The 15,293-nt window shown below is 48.2% G+C and overlaps 1 long non-coding RNA gene across 3 annotated transcripts; it reads right to left on the reverse strand.

Annotated features, from left to right (window-relative positions):
- Positions 1–9,640: 9,640 nt before the first annotated feature.
- LOC109384881 (uncharacterized) lies at positions 9,641–13,442 on the reverse strand. 3 transcript variants are annotated; one of them, XR_002124506.1, is made up of 3 exons: positions 13,318–13,442; positions 10,784–12,976; positions 9,641–10,562 (listed from the first exon to the last, which is right to left on the reverse strand). It is a non-coding gene; the product is annotated as an uncharacterized LOC109384881 (long non-coding RNA). The 3 variants fall into 3 exon arrangements; XR_002124505.1 differs by having other exon boundaries at positions 13,198–13,442; XR_002124504.1 differs by having other exon boundaries at positions 13,090–13,442.
- Positions 13,443–15,293: the final 1,851 nt, after the last annotated feature.

Below are 15,293 nucleotides of genomic sequence, written 5' to 3' on the forward strand. Positions count from 1 at the left end.
CCCCACCCCCCCTGCTGATGGCCACCTCCTTTCTTTTGTTGTACGAGTATGTGGCAAAATCTGTTGTGAGCGTGCAGGTCTGTCTGTCTCCCCTGCAAGCTCACAGGGCAAGCAGTTAATTCGAGTCACTTCTGCCTTCCTGGTAGCCAAGACAGGGCCTGGGGACATTATCCTGGTGGACCCAGTGGCCTTATGAGGGGCCTTATAAGTGAAAGAGGGGGTCAGGAGAGTGAGAGCTATTCAGTGTGAGAAGGATTCAATCTACCATTGTTGGCTTGAAAGATGGAGGAAGAGAACCATCAGTCAAGGAACGCAGACAGCCTCTAGGAGCTGGGAAAGGGTGAAGATGGCTTCTCCCCTAGAGCCTTCAGAAGGAACACAGTCCTGCTGACAGCTTGCCTTTAGCCCGGTGAAACTTATTTTGGACTTCTGACCAAGCTCTTTCCTACCTCTCTCTCTTCCCCGCTAAGCTCCAGCCATAGCAGCATCCATGAATCCTCAAACAGGCCACATTCGTCCTGACCTCAGGACCTGGAATGTTCTTCTCCCTGATTCATATATGGCTGGCTCATTTTGATCATTCCATCATCAGTTCAAATGACACCTTCTCAGAAAGGCCTGTCTGGCCTCCAGCTACAATTGCTGTCCTTTCTCCCCCGCTGCTATCACCGAGGCTGGCTTTGCTGAGCTTACCTCTTCCCCACTACAGGGAAGGTAGGTCCATGAAACTCATTTATGTTGTTTACCATTGCATTCCTAGCACCTGAGCCAGTGCCTGGCACATAGTAGGTGCTCAAAAAATTAAATGAAAATAAATGTGACTTAGAGAAGAAAAAAATGAGCCTTTGGTTTATGTCAACAGAAGCCTAGAATCTGAATGTTATCAGTCAGCTCCCCTTGTATTGACTGAACTTATTATGTGCTGCTTTGTGGGGGACAGATGGGGACAAGCCAGCCTCAATACTCCCAGGAGATCACAGCCCATGGGGACACACATGAAAAGGAAGGGAAGGCTGATAACTCAAATACATGGCTCTTCAGGTAGGCACCACAGAGCAGAGGGAGTAGAACCTGAGAGCTGACAGAGGACTGCCTTGGCCTGGGAACAGAGAGGAGGAGAAGATGCTATTTAAGGGGCTGGGGGCCCGCAGGCTAGGGACAAAGGTCCAGAGAAAGCTCTCTTAGCTCTTTCTGAGAAGGCAGCCCTGGTTAATTCCATCCGAGGAATACAAGCAAGCTAAGATCCAACTTTTGCCCCAAGTAGTTTTCAACCTAGCTGTGGAGACGAGCAACAGACACATCCAGCAGAGTGTCAGGCGGGACGCGGTACAAGGAACTGCTGAAGAGCTTGGGTTTGGGGTCAGGCAAGCCTAGGTCCCTATCCCACTTCTGCCACTAACTGCTGTGCCTCAGGTTCTTTATAAGAATTTTACCTCCTTCACCAGGTTGCTGTGAGGCTTAAGGGAAGATGATAAGTGCAAAGTGCATTTTTGTTTTTTAGATTTTTTTTTTTAATTGGGGAATTGGGGGAAGGGGAACAGACGACTTGCTGTCGTTTTTGTTCTTCAGTCTAGTTGTGGAGGACGTTGCTACACTTGCCCAAGTTGGCACCATCATTGCGCTCTTCCCGGGTGAGGCAGATCAGTCGCCGGCTTCTGGACAGCCGCTCACGCTGGCTGCTGGCCGCTCACGCTGGCTGCTGGCCGCTCACGCTGGCTGCTGGCTACACACGGTAGCCCATGGCAACCCACTGCCACAGGGGCTGCAGCCTACGCCGTTACTGGCGACTGATGGCAGCCCAGCTCCAGGTTGAGCTGTTGTTCAGCATCGTAGCTGTGGAGGGCAGTGTCACTGGCCCTCATTTGTGGGATCCGAACCAGGGCCCTCTGGCATCCCAAGCCAGCTCTTAACCATCGTGCCACTCGGCCGGCCCCAAAGTGCATTTTTATTATTATTAAAATAAGTAGATGGGACACTGGGTGGGACTCTCCAGTGTTTTTGAGATTCAAAGGGTAAGAGAGGAGGCCAGTGTGACTGAGAGATGAATGTCTCGGTCAAACAATCTGCTGGCCTGTGTGTCTTCAGGTAGGGTTTCCAGCAGACCACCCCAAAAGACTGACAGGGAAGGGGTCAGTGCCCGGATCCAGAAATCTATAATGTAACAAGCATCCCCCCAAGGCTGTTTAGGCCACTCAAGGCTGAAAACCACTGCCTTCAGTGTGGCCATGCTAGCAGGCCAGACTCCCCTGGTTACTGCCTTTCAAAGAAGCAGCATTTGTATGCCTTTCTCTTGGAGGCAGGATGCCTTAACCCTGCCTTCAGTCTCCTGCATTTCAACATGCAGTTAAGAGAAACACCTGGCTCACAGATCCTAGGGGCTGTGTAAATGCAGGTTCTGGGACCGCAGGAGACCTTCCTAATAAGAACCCACAAAGATAATGAGGTCCAGTTATCTCCCGAGAGTTGAGCTCCTGAGAACACTGGCTCCCTCTGCCCTCTGCTTGGGGTACCCATAATTCCACCTCCTGAGCTCCTTTGTCTTCCAAGACCTAAACACCACCTCCCTTGTTCCACTCAGTCTCAGGGCTGAGCCGGGTCCTCTTGCCCAGTGTCCACCCCTCATCTGTAGCTGCACATATCTCACCATATTGTAAGGTCTGAGGGTGTGTCATCTCCCCTCAGCCCAAGCCCCTTCCCTCACACTTGTGTCCATTCATCCCTCTAACCTCAGCTCCCAGCAAACAGTGCATACTGCTTGAATGTTCCAGGTATAAATTCGGGGGTTATTCTTTCTCCCTTCCCTTCATCCCTCATCACATTAAAAATTTCTAGAAGGCAAGGTTTACCTCCAAACACCAGCCTTGCACGACAACCAGCCTTCAGTGAACACTTGACAAAATGAAAGGCTGTCTTCCTTGTTGAAATCAGGACTTCCCCTGGTTCCTAGGAACTGAGGAATGCTGGGCTACTCTCACACAATCAACTTCCTAGCAAAGCAGGGGTTGTACATGCTGATCACTCTTACTTTACTGACTGAAAATCACCTGTCTTCCACTTTCCAGCCCCTGAGCTGTGGCCACCCTGAGAAGTCAAAGGAAGCCAGTGCCTAGAACCAAGATTGGGGACCACCAGCTACACACTGTAGTTACGTTTAAGCCAATAACCAAGGGGTTTCCATCTGGCCTAAAGTCCTTTCATGCCTATAAGTTTCTTGGTGAGCTCTCTCCTCAACCCCCGTCCACTGGGTTAATGTAAGGAATGTCCAAACCTGTAGAGGATTTTTATAAGAGTTTATTTGAGCCAAACAGACACCATATGCCTAGGAGCAAGATCTCAAATGCTCCCAAGAATAGCAGGTTTGTAGGTTCTTTTATGCATTTGAAATTAAGAAGAGAACATAAGGAAGATTACATGAAGGCGGAAGAAAGCAATTTGCGGATGGGATTACAGGATAGTTAACATTATGTTGCTCTCTTGAGGGCGGTTACTGTTTATTTCAAAGATTTGTTAACCTAGATACACAGAAACAATGGACAGGGCTTGCTTAAGGCAAAGGTAAACCTTTTACTAAAAATTTATATGCTTGGGGCATGACTACCCACCATGACCTGCCCAGTTAGGAATTTATGATCAGGTTACCCTGTGAGGTTACTTTCCAGAGAACCCCTTTTTTCATCCACATCTATAACTTTTCCTAAGTCTCACGTGGGGACTAGAGAGGGTTTCTCTCTAGACTTTTGGGGCGGATAATTCTTTGGGGTGGGGGGCAGACTGTTCTGTGCCTTGTAGGATTTTGAACAGCCTTCCTGGCCTCTACCCACCAGACACTAGCAGCTCCCTCTCCCGAAGTTGTGACAACAAAAAAAATGTCTCCAGACACTGCCAGATGTCTCTTGAGGGGAAGGGGTAAATCCCCCCACACCCAGACTATTGAGAACCTCTGGTCCAGACCCCCCCCCATTCTGCCCCGCTGCCCTCCCTTGCTGTTCTTTCTCCACCCCAAGGCCTTTATCCTCTACCTGCACAGTAGCAGGGCTCTCTACTGCCTTCCAGGTCTTTCCTTAAATGTTATCTGCTCATGGAGACCCTCCCTATTTAAAATTGCAACTCATCCCAATAATCCCTAAAACCCTCCCTTGCTTACATTTTCTCCCTGGCATTTCTCCTGCATACCACAAGTCGTACTCATGTTGTGTAGTGTCTATCTGCCTCCAGTAGAATGTAAACTCTCTGATGACAAGATTTTGTTGGTTTGATGTTTAGCTTTGGTGTTCTCTGTCCACTGCCGTCCCCTTGGGTTTAGAGCTATGACTGTCACACAACGAGCACTCAATAAATATTCATTGAATGAGTGAATGAACGGGATAGCTCTCATTCTTTCCTGCCCCAGAGGCTCCTGGGTCAAGAGACAGGACAAACCCAATCACTTCTCCAGCCCTAATCCATGGGTGGGTGTTGGGGGCGTTACATATACATATTGTTTTTAAGTACACAAGTAATAATACCAGCTGACCTTTTCTGAGGGCTTTCTGAATGCCAGGCATTGTGCTAGGAGGCATATGTATCTCCTTGTTTGACCCTCTACACAACCCTGCGAGACTGGTTATCACTGTCCTCCTTCTACAAGGAGCAGCAGCATCTGATCCAGAGACACACACCTGAGTTTGAAGCCGAACAAGACGGTCTGACTCGAACGCCCCCATCATTCCTAACCCCTACAATAACTGCCTCCCTCACAAGATGCATTTATTAGCAGAGTCAAACAATAAACAGGAAGAGCCCACCGCAGTCCCCAAAAGATAACACTTTTATGCTAGAGAATTTCTTATACCAGCTGAATGTATGTAAGTATATAGAAAGGTCTATATGTATATAGAAACACACACACACACACACACACACACACACACACACCCTAGTTAATTGGATTTTTCTTTTCCAAAAGAGTAATGCTAGACTTTTTATTCCACCTAGTTTTTTTCACTCTCTAATAGTACATTTTTGGACCAGACCTTTAAACTTCCCTAAGTTGATGCCTCCCCTCTGATAAGCTTTAGGTTGATGTTCTGGCTACAGGGCTAAGGATGAAGTGATGAGATGAAGACAAAGCTAAGGATGAAGGGAGATGGGGGACATAATGTGCTAGCCAGAGAGCAGCTGGTCGGGTTTGGACTCTTACAAGTTCAGGAGCTGCCCTGAGAGTCTGTGTTTGTTGTTTGTTGTTTAGCTTAGGTGGCTTCAGGGTACCTACCACCCCATTGGCTCAGAAAGGAATAAGCTTCCGTGCCTGGGTCAGAGGTTCTCAAAGACAAGCTCTCCTGGGCAGCCCCAGGTAACTCTTTGGAGACTGGGCTAACGGGGCAGAGGGGCTTCCCTTCTTAGGGTCTTTAAGGATTAAGCCCATGACGCATCGCTCAGCTTCCTAGCGTAGCCACTAGGCGGGGTGCCAAATGTGTGGCAGTAGTTCATTTCATCTGCACAGCCCTATCAGGTAGGTCTCACCCGTCCGCATCTTACAGATGTGAAACTGATGTTCAGAGAAGTGAAGAACTCACCCAGGGCTGCACAGCTAGTAAGAGGCAGGGCTGTCTGTGTCTTTCTCACGAAGGCCTCAAAGAAGCACAGCAGAAGGTAGGAGCAGTTGGAAATTGTCTACCTCCAGCCCCTAATTCCATATAAATGAAGCACACAGCCCAGGGCCCTCACCAGGTGGGCTGCAGGCCACACAGCGAGTCTGAACAATTGGCAGAGGTTCTGGATGCTCAAACTACATTGGCTGTGAAAGATCTTCGGAGAAGCTGGTGGAGCTGAATGAAGTGGAGTCAGTTCTGCATCATGGTGGCCCAGAGAGGTTGGAATAGCTGACTTCCTGAAGAGGATTTGGCCCACAGCTAAACAGAATTAAGCTGCCTGTCAATATGAATCAAGGGCAGGGTTCCTTATCTATTAACTTCCCCCAAAGAGAAAAGCCCTAGACCAGCCAAGGAGGGCCAGCTGTTAGAGCTGCCCTGAGGGGACTGTGGGGTGTGGGGATATTAGTACCTAGAACCTAAGACACCAAAGAAACTCATCTTCAAATAGACCCACTCACTCCAGCCAGCCGTTTTAGCAACAGGGAACGTCCTTGTACCTGGAGCCCCTAATGAAATCCTTCCAACCTCAACCTGCCAAAGCCCCATGTATAGTGACCTAGAGGCACTTTCTTTTCAGTCCATTCTTTTCTGTTAAAAACAAACAAAACCCTCTGCCTGAAGCAGTGTAGGCAAGAATGTCCTTCAATAGGAAAACCAGGTAAGTAAATTATGCCCAATCTGTAGATACCATGGAATCATCTGAGACCTTCTCCCCCAATCCCCCCCCCAAAAAAGAATAAAGGGCATCCAGAAGATGGTAAGATCACTGAGAACTTCAGGTAAATGGAAAAAAACAATAAGTTGCAGAATAATAAGCAGAATATATAACTGAAAATGAGGAAAAGATGCAAAAAGAGTATTACAACTTCATAAGGAAAAATTTGGAAAATACAGAAAATTAGGGGGAACAACTCTCCCCCACCCCCTTACAAATATTTGATCTGTTTCTCTCAGGTCTCCTGGATGATGTGGTCATGTTATAGGAGGTGGTGGTCAGAACCCTGGAGCGTGACCAGGGGTCTTCCAGCCCCTACCTGGCGAGCCTCAGTCTCCAGGTCTGTTCTGTGCAAGTAATGCCACCCTCTCGGGGTTGTTGCATTGATTACATAAGGCCAAGTGTGGAATACCTAGGAAATACCACTCAGTAAGGGCAGCTGTTGTTTTTGTAACCTGCCATTTCCCTTAACATTTTAACATAATTGATTCTGAATATTATTCATAGTCTTTGGAAACATCACATTTAATGGCTGCTGGATACACCAATTTCTTCACCATTGTCTTATGAGAAATGCTTTGACTGCTTCCCTTTTTACCTTCTTATAAATAGCTCTGTGATGAGCACTGCTATGAATCTAGTTTTACCTCCCCCGGATTTTGGAGATTTTCCTTTAGATCATTTCCCAGAAGTGGAATTGCTCGGTCAAAGGGTAACACACACTTCTAGGATTCACACACATGTTGCCTGATTGCACAAAGCAGGTGTTACTCCCTAGCCCTGACCGCCCCACCTCCTGGCCATTCCCAGGACCTCCCTGCCCCCCACCCGGCTGACCTTCCTTCTTCCCACTCCTGTGCTTCCTTCTATGTGTCTCCTTCAGCTGCAAGCCCTTCTCCTCTCCGCCTGAGGAAATCCTCCCTGGTTTTCAGTTCTTACACTTCTCCCCAGCCTGCCCTGACCACTGGGCCCTCAACCGTCTCCCCTTCTCCTGGTTTGACCCAGCCCCTTGAATCCATAACCCAAACCCAACCGGATTTGTGGACCCTTTTCCCCCCGTTATGATTCAGATTCCGGTTCCTAACAACCAGATAGTAAGTCCCTAAGGTCAGGAATGAAGTCTTGGGCTTCTCCTCCTTCCCCACTCAGCCCAGGGCTAAGCGGTATGGTGCTTGGACCTGAGTCCCCATTTCAGGTATTCACTGGGCAAAACGTCTTACTAGGGTCATCTGTGGGCTAGGCTGGGGGCTGTGGCTGCAGAGCCCCTGGGAGCAGGCTCCTTGGTCAGGAGAGAGGAAAAGGTAAGTGATCAAGTGTAACCATGAACAGGACCTGTGATGAAAGTTCATAACAGAAGTAAGAGAAGGGAGGGGTCAGCTCAGCCTGGTGGGCTTTGCTCAGGGGTGATACTTGTTGAATGTCTTGCTCTGAACCTGGGTGCCCCCTCTGTACCAGACTCTCTTCACTGGGATGCAATGAGGTTAAATAAGCTATTCAGGTGAACTTGCTTAGCCAGAGGCATGCAGCAGGTGCTCATAAATGTTGCTCATGGTGAGGGCTCAGTACAGACTTGCGGATCGACAAATTGTCTGGGGCTGTGCTGACAGGGTGCTGGGGGCCACAGGATGTACTCATCTAACGGGCCTGTTCTTCTCATGTGGGGACTAGATTGCTGGATGCGCATGTCTTCCACCGAGGGGCAAGTTTCTTGCTGGGTCTAGCTGCCTGGGTCTCGAGTACAGGGTCAGAAGGGCCATGCAGAGGGGCGGAATCGACCAGGTGTGATACACGCTTCCAAGGAGTTTACTTGTGAATCATCTTTGCCTCCAGTGCAGTGAAGCAGTGGGATGGAATGTTGAAAATGTCTGCTTTTACATCCTTTCTCTGGGCATGCCACAAACGTGCTCCCGTCCAGGCTACAAATCATCCCTCCCTAACAGGCAGAACTGTGCACAAGGCCCGCGGGATGGAGGCTTCCGGAGGTAATATCACCCACACCTCAAGGAACACCAAGGGCACCAGGCTGGGCTTTCCAGTTCTTCATCCTCACCCTGCGGTCAAGGCAGGCTCAGAGCAGGCCCTGCCACAGATGTGGCGCAAGGCTATGGCCAAGGTTGTGGCCAAGTTCTGGCCTGTTAGGTGTCTTTTGATACTTGTGGGTAGAGCAAGGATTGCTGGTTTTGATTTAAAGCTGAATGAATCCTTAAACACCATCTAACTCAACTCCCCTCTTCTTCTGTGGAAGGGAAAACTGAGGCTCAGAAAGGCCCAAGCTCTTGAGTTATGGCGTGAGTTACAAAGGTGGAACTCGAACCTGGGTCTCCTGGCTCCTGGTACAGTGCTCTTTCTAAACCCCACAAATGCTATAAGTCTTATCATCCTCAGCTCTCTCTGGGGTTACCTCTCAACCCACCCTTACCCCCTATATGTACCAATCACTTTAATATTGACGATAGAGCTACTATCGGCTAAATCCCTGAGTAAGCACCAGGCTAAATGTTTAGGGTGTACTCTCTAATTTAAGCCTTTCAATACCCATAGGCGTTAAATACTATCACTCCTTGCTACTCTGAGTGTGGCCTGTGGCCCAGCATATCAGCATTACCTGAAAAGTGGTTGGAAATGCAGATTTTCAGGCCCAGAACGAGAATATGTGCGTCAACAGGCTCCTGAGGCTTTATGCACAATCAAGTTGAAGAAGTTCTGTCAAAGCAAACCCCACTTTGAAGACGAGGAAACAGATGCAGAGATAAGTGACTCCCGCAGTGTCTGTCCCACAGCCGTCAGGGGGCAGGGCTCGGGTGAAATCTTGGGCAAAGCCCTTGCTCTGTACTCTTAAGATTTAGAGGTGTTTTTCCACTAGTTCTAAACCAGGGGAGAAAGGAGACCAGACACCTCCCCCCAGTCCCCACCCCCTCCTCCCCACAGGAACAAGGATGTTACTGATGAAAAAGAGTAACATCTGGAGCACTTTAAAGGTACTTTCATGTGTATTAGTTTGTTTCTATTTTATATTTTATCAATTATACGACTTTTCTCAACTAGACACTATGGCTCAGGATAGTTTAAGCCATTTGTCCGAGGCTACACACTGGCCATGTCCACAGCCGGGCCCAATGCTGGTCTCCTTGACTCCAGGGCCCACTGACCGTTTCCCCAAGAACAGCATGGCATCCTGATGGCAGGAGAGATTACTGTACATGGGACACAGATGAAAGTCTCCCCTTGACTTGTCATATATTTTATTTTTTGTATCGAGGTATAATGGACATAAAACATGTTCATTTCAGGTGTCCAACAGAATGATTCAGTATTTGTATACACTGAAAAATGATCACATTAGTTACCATCCTTCACCATACAGCTATACAATTTTTTTTCTTGTGATGAGAGAACTTTTAAGATGTTTTTTGTTTGTTTTTTTCATTGTCATGTATTTTAATTTTTACTACAAAAATAGAATTATATTACCAAACCCCAGATACTACTGTCTAAGACGGAATAAGGGTTTTTCTGTTTTGTTTTAATGAGTCTCTGTAAGGTGAATTTTAAGAATAATAGAGAAGGTGGTACTCAGATTTTGCAAAATCCATGAAGGTGGTAAGACTGATGTCTGGGAGGGAGGGAAGGAATGGGGGAGGGAGGGAGAGAGAGACAGGAAGACAACCAGCAGCCCAGGACAGCTCTACCCAGAGGCTGTTGACATTTCATGCATATGTGGTTTTCTCCCCCACAGCTCTCCCATCCTCCTTGCCTCCAGGGTCTTAGGAGGAGTACAATGCTCACTCAAGGGCACACTCCCCATTAAAAAAAAAAAAAAAAAGACCAAGTTGGACTGGCCATATCTTTCTTGGCAGAATCTCTAGGGCTGAGGCTGCAGAGATGACGAATTTGCTCTTTCTAAACTCCTCCCAACCCCAGCCCACTTCCTGTAGCTTTCAAGGATGCCCTGTGCCATCCAGACCAGACTTGAGGGAGTGCTGTATGAGGGAAGCTGGAACTGGGAATAAAATCCCTCTCCCTGTCTTCACGGCTATCCGTGGCTCCTCAGTGCAAGGGGGAAGAATGGCTTCTCTTTGCTTTCAAGTGTTTGCTGTCTTCCATCTCTTCCTTTCTCTAACCAGCCACTCTTTTTTGTAGGATCTTTGAACTTTGGGTAAATAGACATGCTTTGTTGCATCCCAGTTTCATTCAGGGATCACAAGTAAAGAGTTCTGAAAAATAAACAAAAAGTCTTCTAGGAGTCTGGAAAGCAATGATGGTAAGGAACAAGGACTGTTATTTTACAGAAGAAAAGGTGGGGAAGAGATAAGATGACCATCTTCAAATATTGGGCTGTCGGGAAAGTCATAACATATTTTTCTATGTTTTTCAATGCAAAAATGCATCATGACTTTCCCGACAACCCAATATTTCAAAGAGGGTATAGACTTACACTGTATTTCTGAAGACCTGGAAGCAAAGGGTAGGAGACACAGGGAGGTCAGCTCCAGCAGTGTAAACTTGGTCAACTGTAAGATGGGGGCAATGGTACTTACATCAGAAAGTGCTTGTGAAGAGGACATACCTGGCATCTTGTAAAAATCCCAGGATATGCCTGTTGCCTTTTTTGGCCTCATTCAAAAATCTCATCAGGCAGTAAGTGAACTCCCTCTCCGGAAAATTTCAAGATAGAATTATAATTCTTTACTGCCAAGATTCTGGGCTTCGGTGCTGCTGTGACTCTTCATACAGAAAAACACTGGCTCACATAGTGCCCTCACCATGCTCCAGGCATGCAGACAAGGGCTTTTTGTAGGTACTTCATCTTATCTTCTCATCAACCCTATGAGGTAGGTACTGTTATTGCCGCCCCCCCCCCAGCCCCCGCCTTTTTTTCCAGATGAGAAAATTGTGGCTTAGAGGGGTGATATAACTTGCCCAAGATCACACAACCAGCAATGGCACACCAGAGACTTAAACCTCAGGGTGTCACCCTCCAAAGTCCTTGCTCTGAGAATTAGATGGGTTATTTATCAAATCTAAATGCTTCTCCCACGCTCTCCTGCTTGAATACTCCAGTTTTTATGGATCTCTCTTCTCTTTCTTTAGTTCTCTACGTGAAAACCACCCAATTTTGCACGTATTGTGTGAATGGCTTCTTGTCTCTCCTACCTTAAGAGGGTCTGGCTTCCTGTCTCTCCTACTTTACTATATGTGGGTCTGGGGTTTTTTACTCTAAATATCCCCCTATACTCAGCCGGCCTTCAGAAGAACAGATTCATAGGCTTCTAATAATTTTTTCTTTTGACTGCCAGCTGAATTAGACAGCAAGCAACTCCCTCTCCCTGGCCATGCCTACCCCCATCTTGTTTTCCTGTGCCATTAGAAAACACTCTTTTCTTGGCAGGAACAAATGCTACAGCTAGTTCAACTAGCTAACATTTATTGAATTCTTAATATGCACCAGGCACTATCCTAAGTACTTTACATGTATTAACTCAAGAAATTCTGACAGTAACCTATGAGCTAAGTCCTATTTTTACTCCCACTTTACAGAAGAGGAAACTGAATGGACCAATGCATCAGGGTTTGACTGAGGATGTGAGTGAGGCATACTTTGCTGATGGATAATACTGGCCACAACAGCCATACAAATGCCTTATGCTTGTATCATGCATCGCAGCTTTATGTACATGATGTCATCGTCACTCACCATTAGCAGGCAGGCACTAATGTCCCTGTTTTATAGAAGAGGCAACCATGGCTCTAAGAGGTTATGTGAGTCACAACAGTCACACAGCAAGTGCGGTCCATAGCCCTGAGTGAACACTGTATTTGCTCCGTTCTAAGATCCCAGGGGCAAGGCAGATGGGAAGGTTATGGGCAGAAAAACATCTATGCACACAAAAGGCACACTATAAATACTAGGTAAATGAAGAAAAGCTGAACATAGCAGAGACTAGACAGAAATCCAGATCTCTGACTCCTGGTCCAGTGCTCCTTCCTTTATCCAAGATAGTGGGAAGCAAGTCTTGGGTCCAGACCTGGCAGCAGCCTTGATTTGGGATCTTTAACCACAGCAAGCAATGCTGTTAAAACAAAACAAAACAATAGAACAAAACAAAAAAACCCAATCATTTTCACTTCTCTGCAGTTTCCACATTTTCAACAACCATCACGTGTTACTTTCATAACCAGAAACAAATGAGTCAATGAAGAGAGGGGGCAAAATGCATCCTGGCTGGGGCTGGTGGAGGGCACTGGGGGTAGCCTTGGGATTGCTCTGGACCCCGGCCCCAGCATTTTGGGATGCCCTCTGATCCATTCCCACAAGGTACCTGGCCCCACCTTGTGAGCATATGGGGAAAGCAGGGCTGGGGCTCCATCCCAGAGGCTCCCACTGAGGCTGTGATGACAGGCAGACACAGGAGCTCTCAGCCTGCGAAACTCCCTGACACTGGAAGCTGAATGCTGTGTGCGCAGAGTTCCAAGGAGCAGGCCTACAACTTTTAAAAAGGGGTACCCATGACCCTCCAACGGGTAAGAGCCCCAGATCGCAATAATGAACCAGGGCCTGACGGTTAGGACAACTGGTCAAATGAGGTCCAAGAAACACGAAAATCTTCTTGTCCACCTCTGAGAATAGCTGGCAGAGGGAAAGAATGACAAAGAGAACAGGCGTTAATTAAATTGCTTTTTCCCTGAACTCACCCTCGCCCTCATTCCAAAGCAGTAGGGGGGACAGGCATGATTATTTACCCAATTCTAGTCTCAGACACCCTCCTCTTCCTCCTAGGCCTGTGGCTAATGATCTCTAGCTCCTGATCCTGAGGACTGTGTGTCCACAGCGTCCTATGGCTTCCTTACCCAGGGTCCAAGGCCCTAACTTATGCCATGACCAACTTTCTTCCCAGGAGCCTCCTAAAAAGCCAGCCGCACTCAAGTTGAAGCAAGCACTGAATTCCATTCCACCAACTTGGAGCCTACCATGCGTTAGCTGTTTTGACAGAGTCACAGATGGTGGGATAAGTCCTAAGAGCCGCCTGGGAGCATGCAGGCTAACAGGAGGTCCGATAACACTCATGCAACAGGTTGGGGGAGGGGAGCCCCCAAGAGGGTGACTGATTAACAGGCTGGGGGATTATGGCCTAGCTTCTTAGAGGTGCAACAGTAGCTCTGGAACTGGGGTGTGGTGAAGAGGGATTTCTATGCAAAGCAACAGGGGAGGCACTCAAGTCCTGTAGAAAGGGCGGAGGCAGCAAAATGCTGGGCGAGTTTAGGAAACAAGCAGCTGGGTGTGACCAGAGGAACTTGAGAATGGGGGCTAGGGGGAAGGAAGGGAGGGAGGGAGGGAAACAAAACAAGGTTAGAGGTGGTTTATGGCTAATTGGCCAGAACAAGGTTCTTGGTGTTCTACTAAGGAATTTGGGATTTATTAGACAATGCGTAGGTTGTCGCTGAAGATTTCTGAGTGGAGTAGGTGGGCTCTATGCCCCGATCTATGCTGAGCATTGATGTCCACATTGCAGAGGACAAGAGCAAGGAGAGGGCTTGGAGATTGGGAAACAGGATGCTACTGTAGAGCCCAGTATGGGGGGTCATGGGGCCCTTTAACTACAGCCATGGGCAGCTACATAATTTGTGGGGTCCAGTACAAAAGGGAAACGCAGGGTCCCTTGTTCAAAAAGTATTGGGAATTTCAAAAGAGTGACAGCAGAGCATTAAATCAAGCATGGGCCCTTCTGAGTACAGGGTCCTGTGCAACTGCACAGGTCACATATCCCCAGAGCAGGCCTTGACCATGAGAGTGGAAAAGGCAGGTCAGAAGCCAGATCTGGAAGGCAGCAGTCTGGGGCCTGCTGCTCTCTTCAACGTGGGAAGTGAGGGAATAATCCAGCTGACAGACGACCTTCTTGCACTGGTTGCCAGGCCACCCCAATGCTTACTGGGCAACCCTTTGGGTGGCCCATGATCAACTCTAACTTATTAATATGTCGAAACGCCACCCCTTCCCCTCCTCCTGCTACCCACCCAGACCTGTTCCTGCAGGGTCCCTATCTAAAGGGATCACCGTGCACCCAGTCACCCAGGTTAAAAGCTCTGGGTCACCCTCTATTCTTCTCTCTCCATCCCATCCCTTCTGGAAATTTACTTCTTAAATGTTTCTCTCGTTTGTGTGGCCTTTGCAGTCGCTGCTATCACTGCCAAGTTCCGGCAGGCCCTTATCAGCTCAGGCCTGGATTACCCACAGAAACTCTTCCTGTCTCCCTGACTCTGGTCTGGACCCCAACCCCACTCTCAAATTAAACATCCACCCTCCACAGTGCTGCATTAGGCAGGTCCACAATTGCTCACCTGACCAGGTCACGGAGTAAGAACCCTCATCCGGAGCTGCTCCAGCCAAAGAATAAAATCAAAATGCCTTAAATGGCACACATGGCCCTGTCACCTGAGCCTGCTTAGTTTTCTAATAAATGCCAGAAATGCCTTAATCTCCCACACACCTCCAGCACATACGACACTGGGAGATTTCTTTTCTTTTCTTTTTTTTTTTTTTAAAGATTTTTATTGGGGAATTGGGGGAATGGGAACAGCGCTGGGGAATTGGGGAAGGGGAACAGACAAGTTGCTGTCCTTTTGTTCTTCAGTCTAGTTGTGGAGGACGTTGCTTCACTGGCCCAAGTTGGCACCATCATTGCGCTCTTCCCAGGCGAGGCAGATCAGTCGCCGGCTTCTGGACGGCTGCTCACTGCGGCTGCTGGCCGCTCACGCTGGCTGCTGGCTACACACGGTAGCCCATGGCAACCCACTGCAGCAGGGGCTACAGCCTACACTGTTGCCGGTGACTCATTGCAGCCCAGCTCCAGGTTGAGCTGTCGTTCAGCATCTTAGCTGTGGAGGGCAGTGTCACTGGCCCTCATATGTGGGATCCGAATCGGGGCCCTCTTGGCGTCCCAAGCCAG

The sequence above is a fragment of the Hipposideros armiger genome, unplaced genomic scaffold (genome assembly GCF_001890085.2).
Source record: "Hipposideros armiger isolate ML-2016 unplaced genomic scaffold, ASM189008v1 scaffold_105, whole genome shotgun sequence".
Taxonomy (NCBI): Eukaryota; Metazoa; Chordata; class Mammalia; order Chiroptera; family Hipposideridae; genus Hipposideros; species Hipposideros armiger.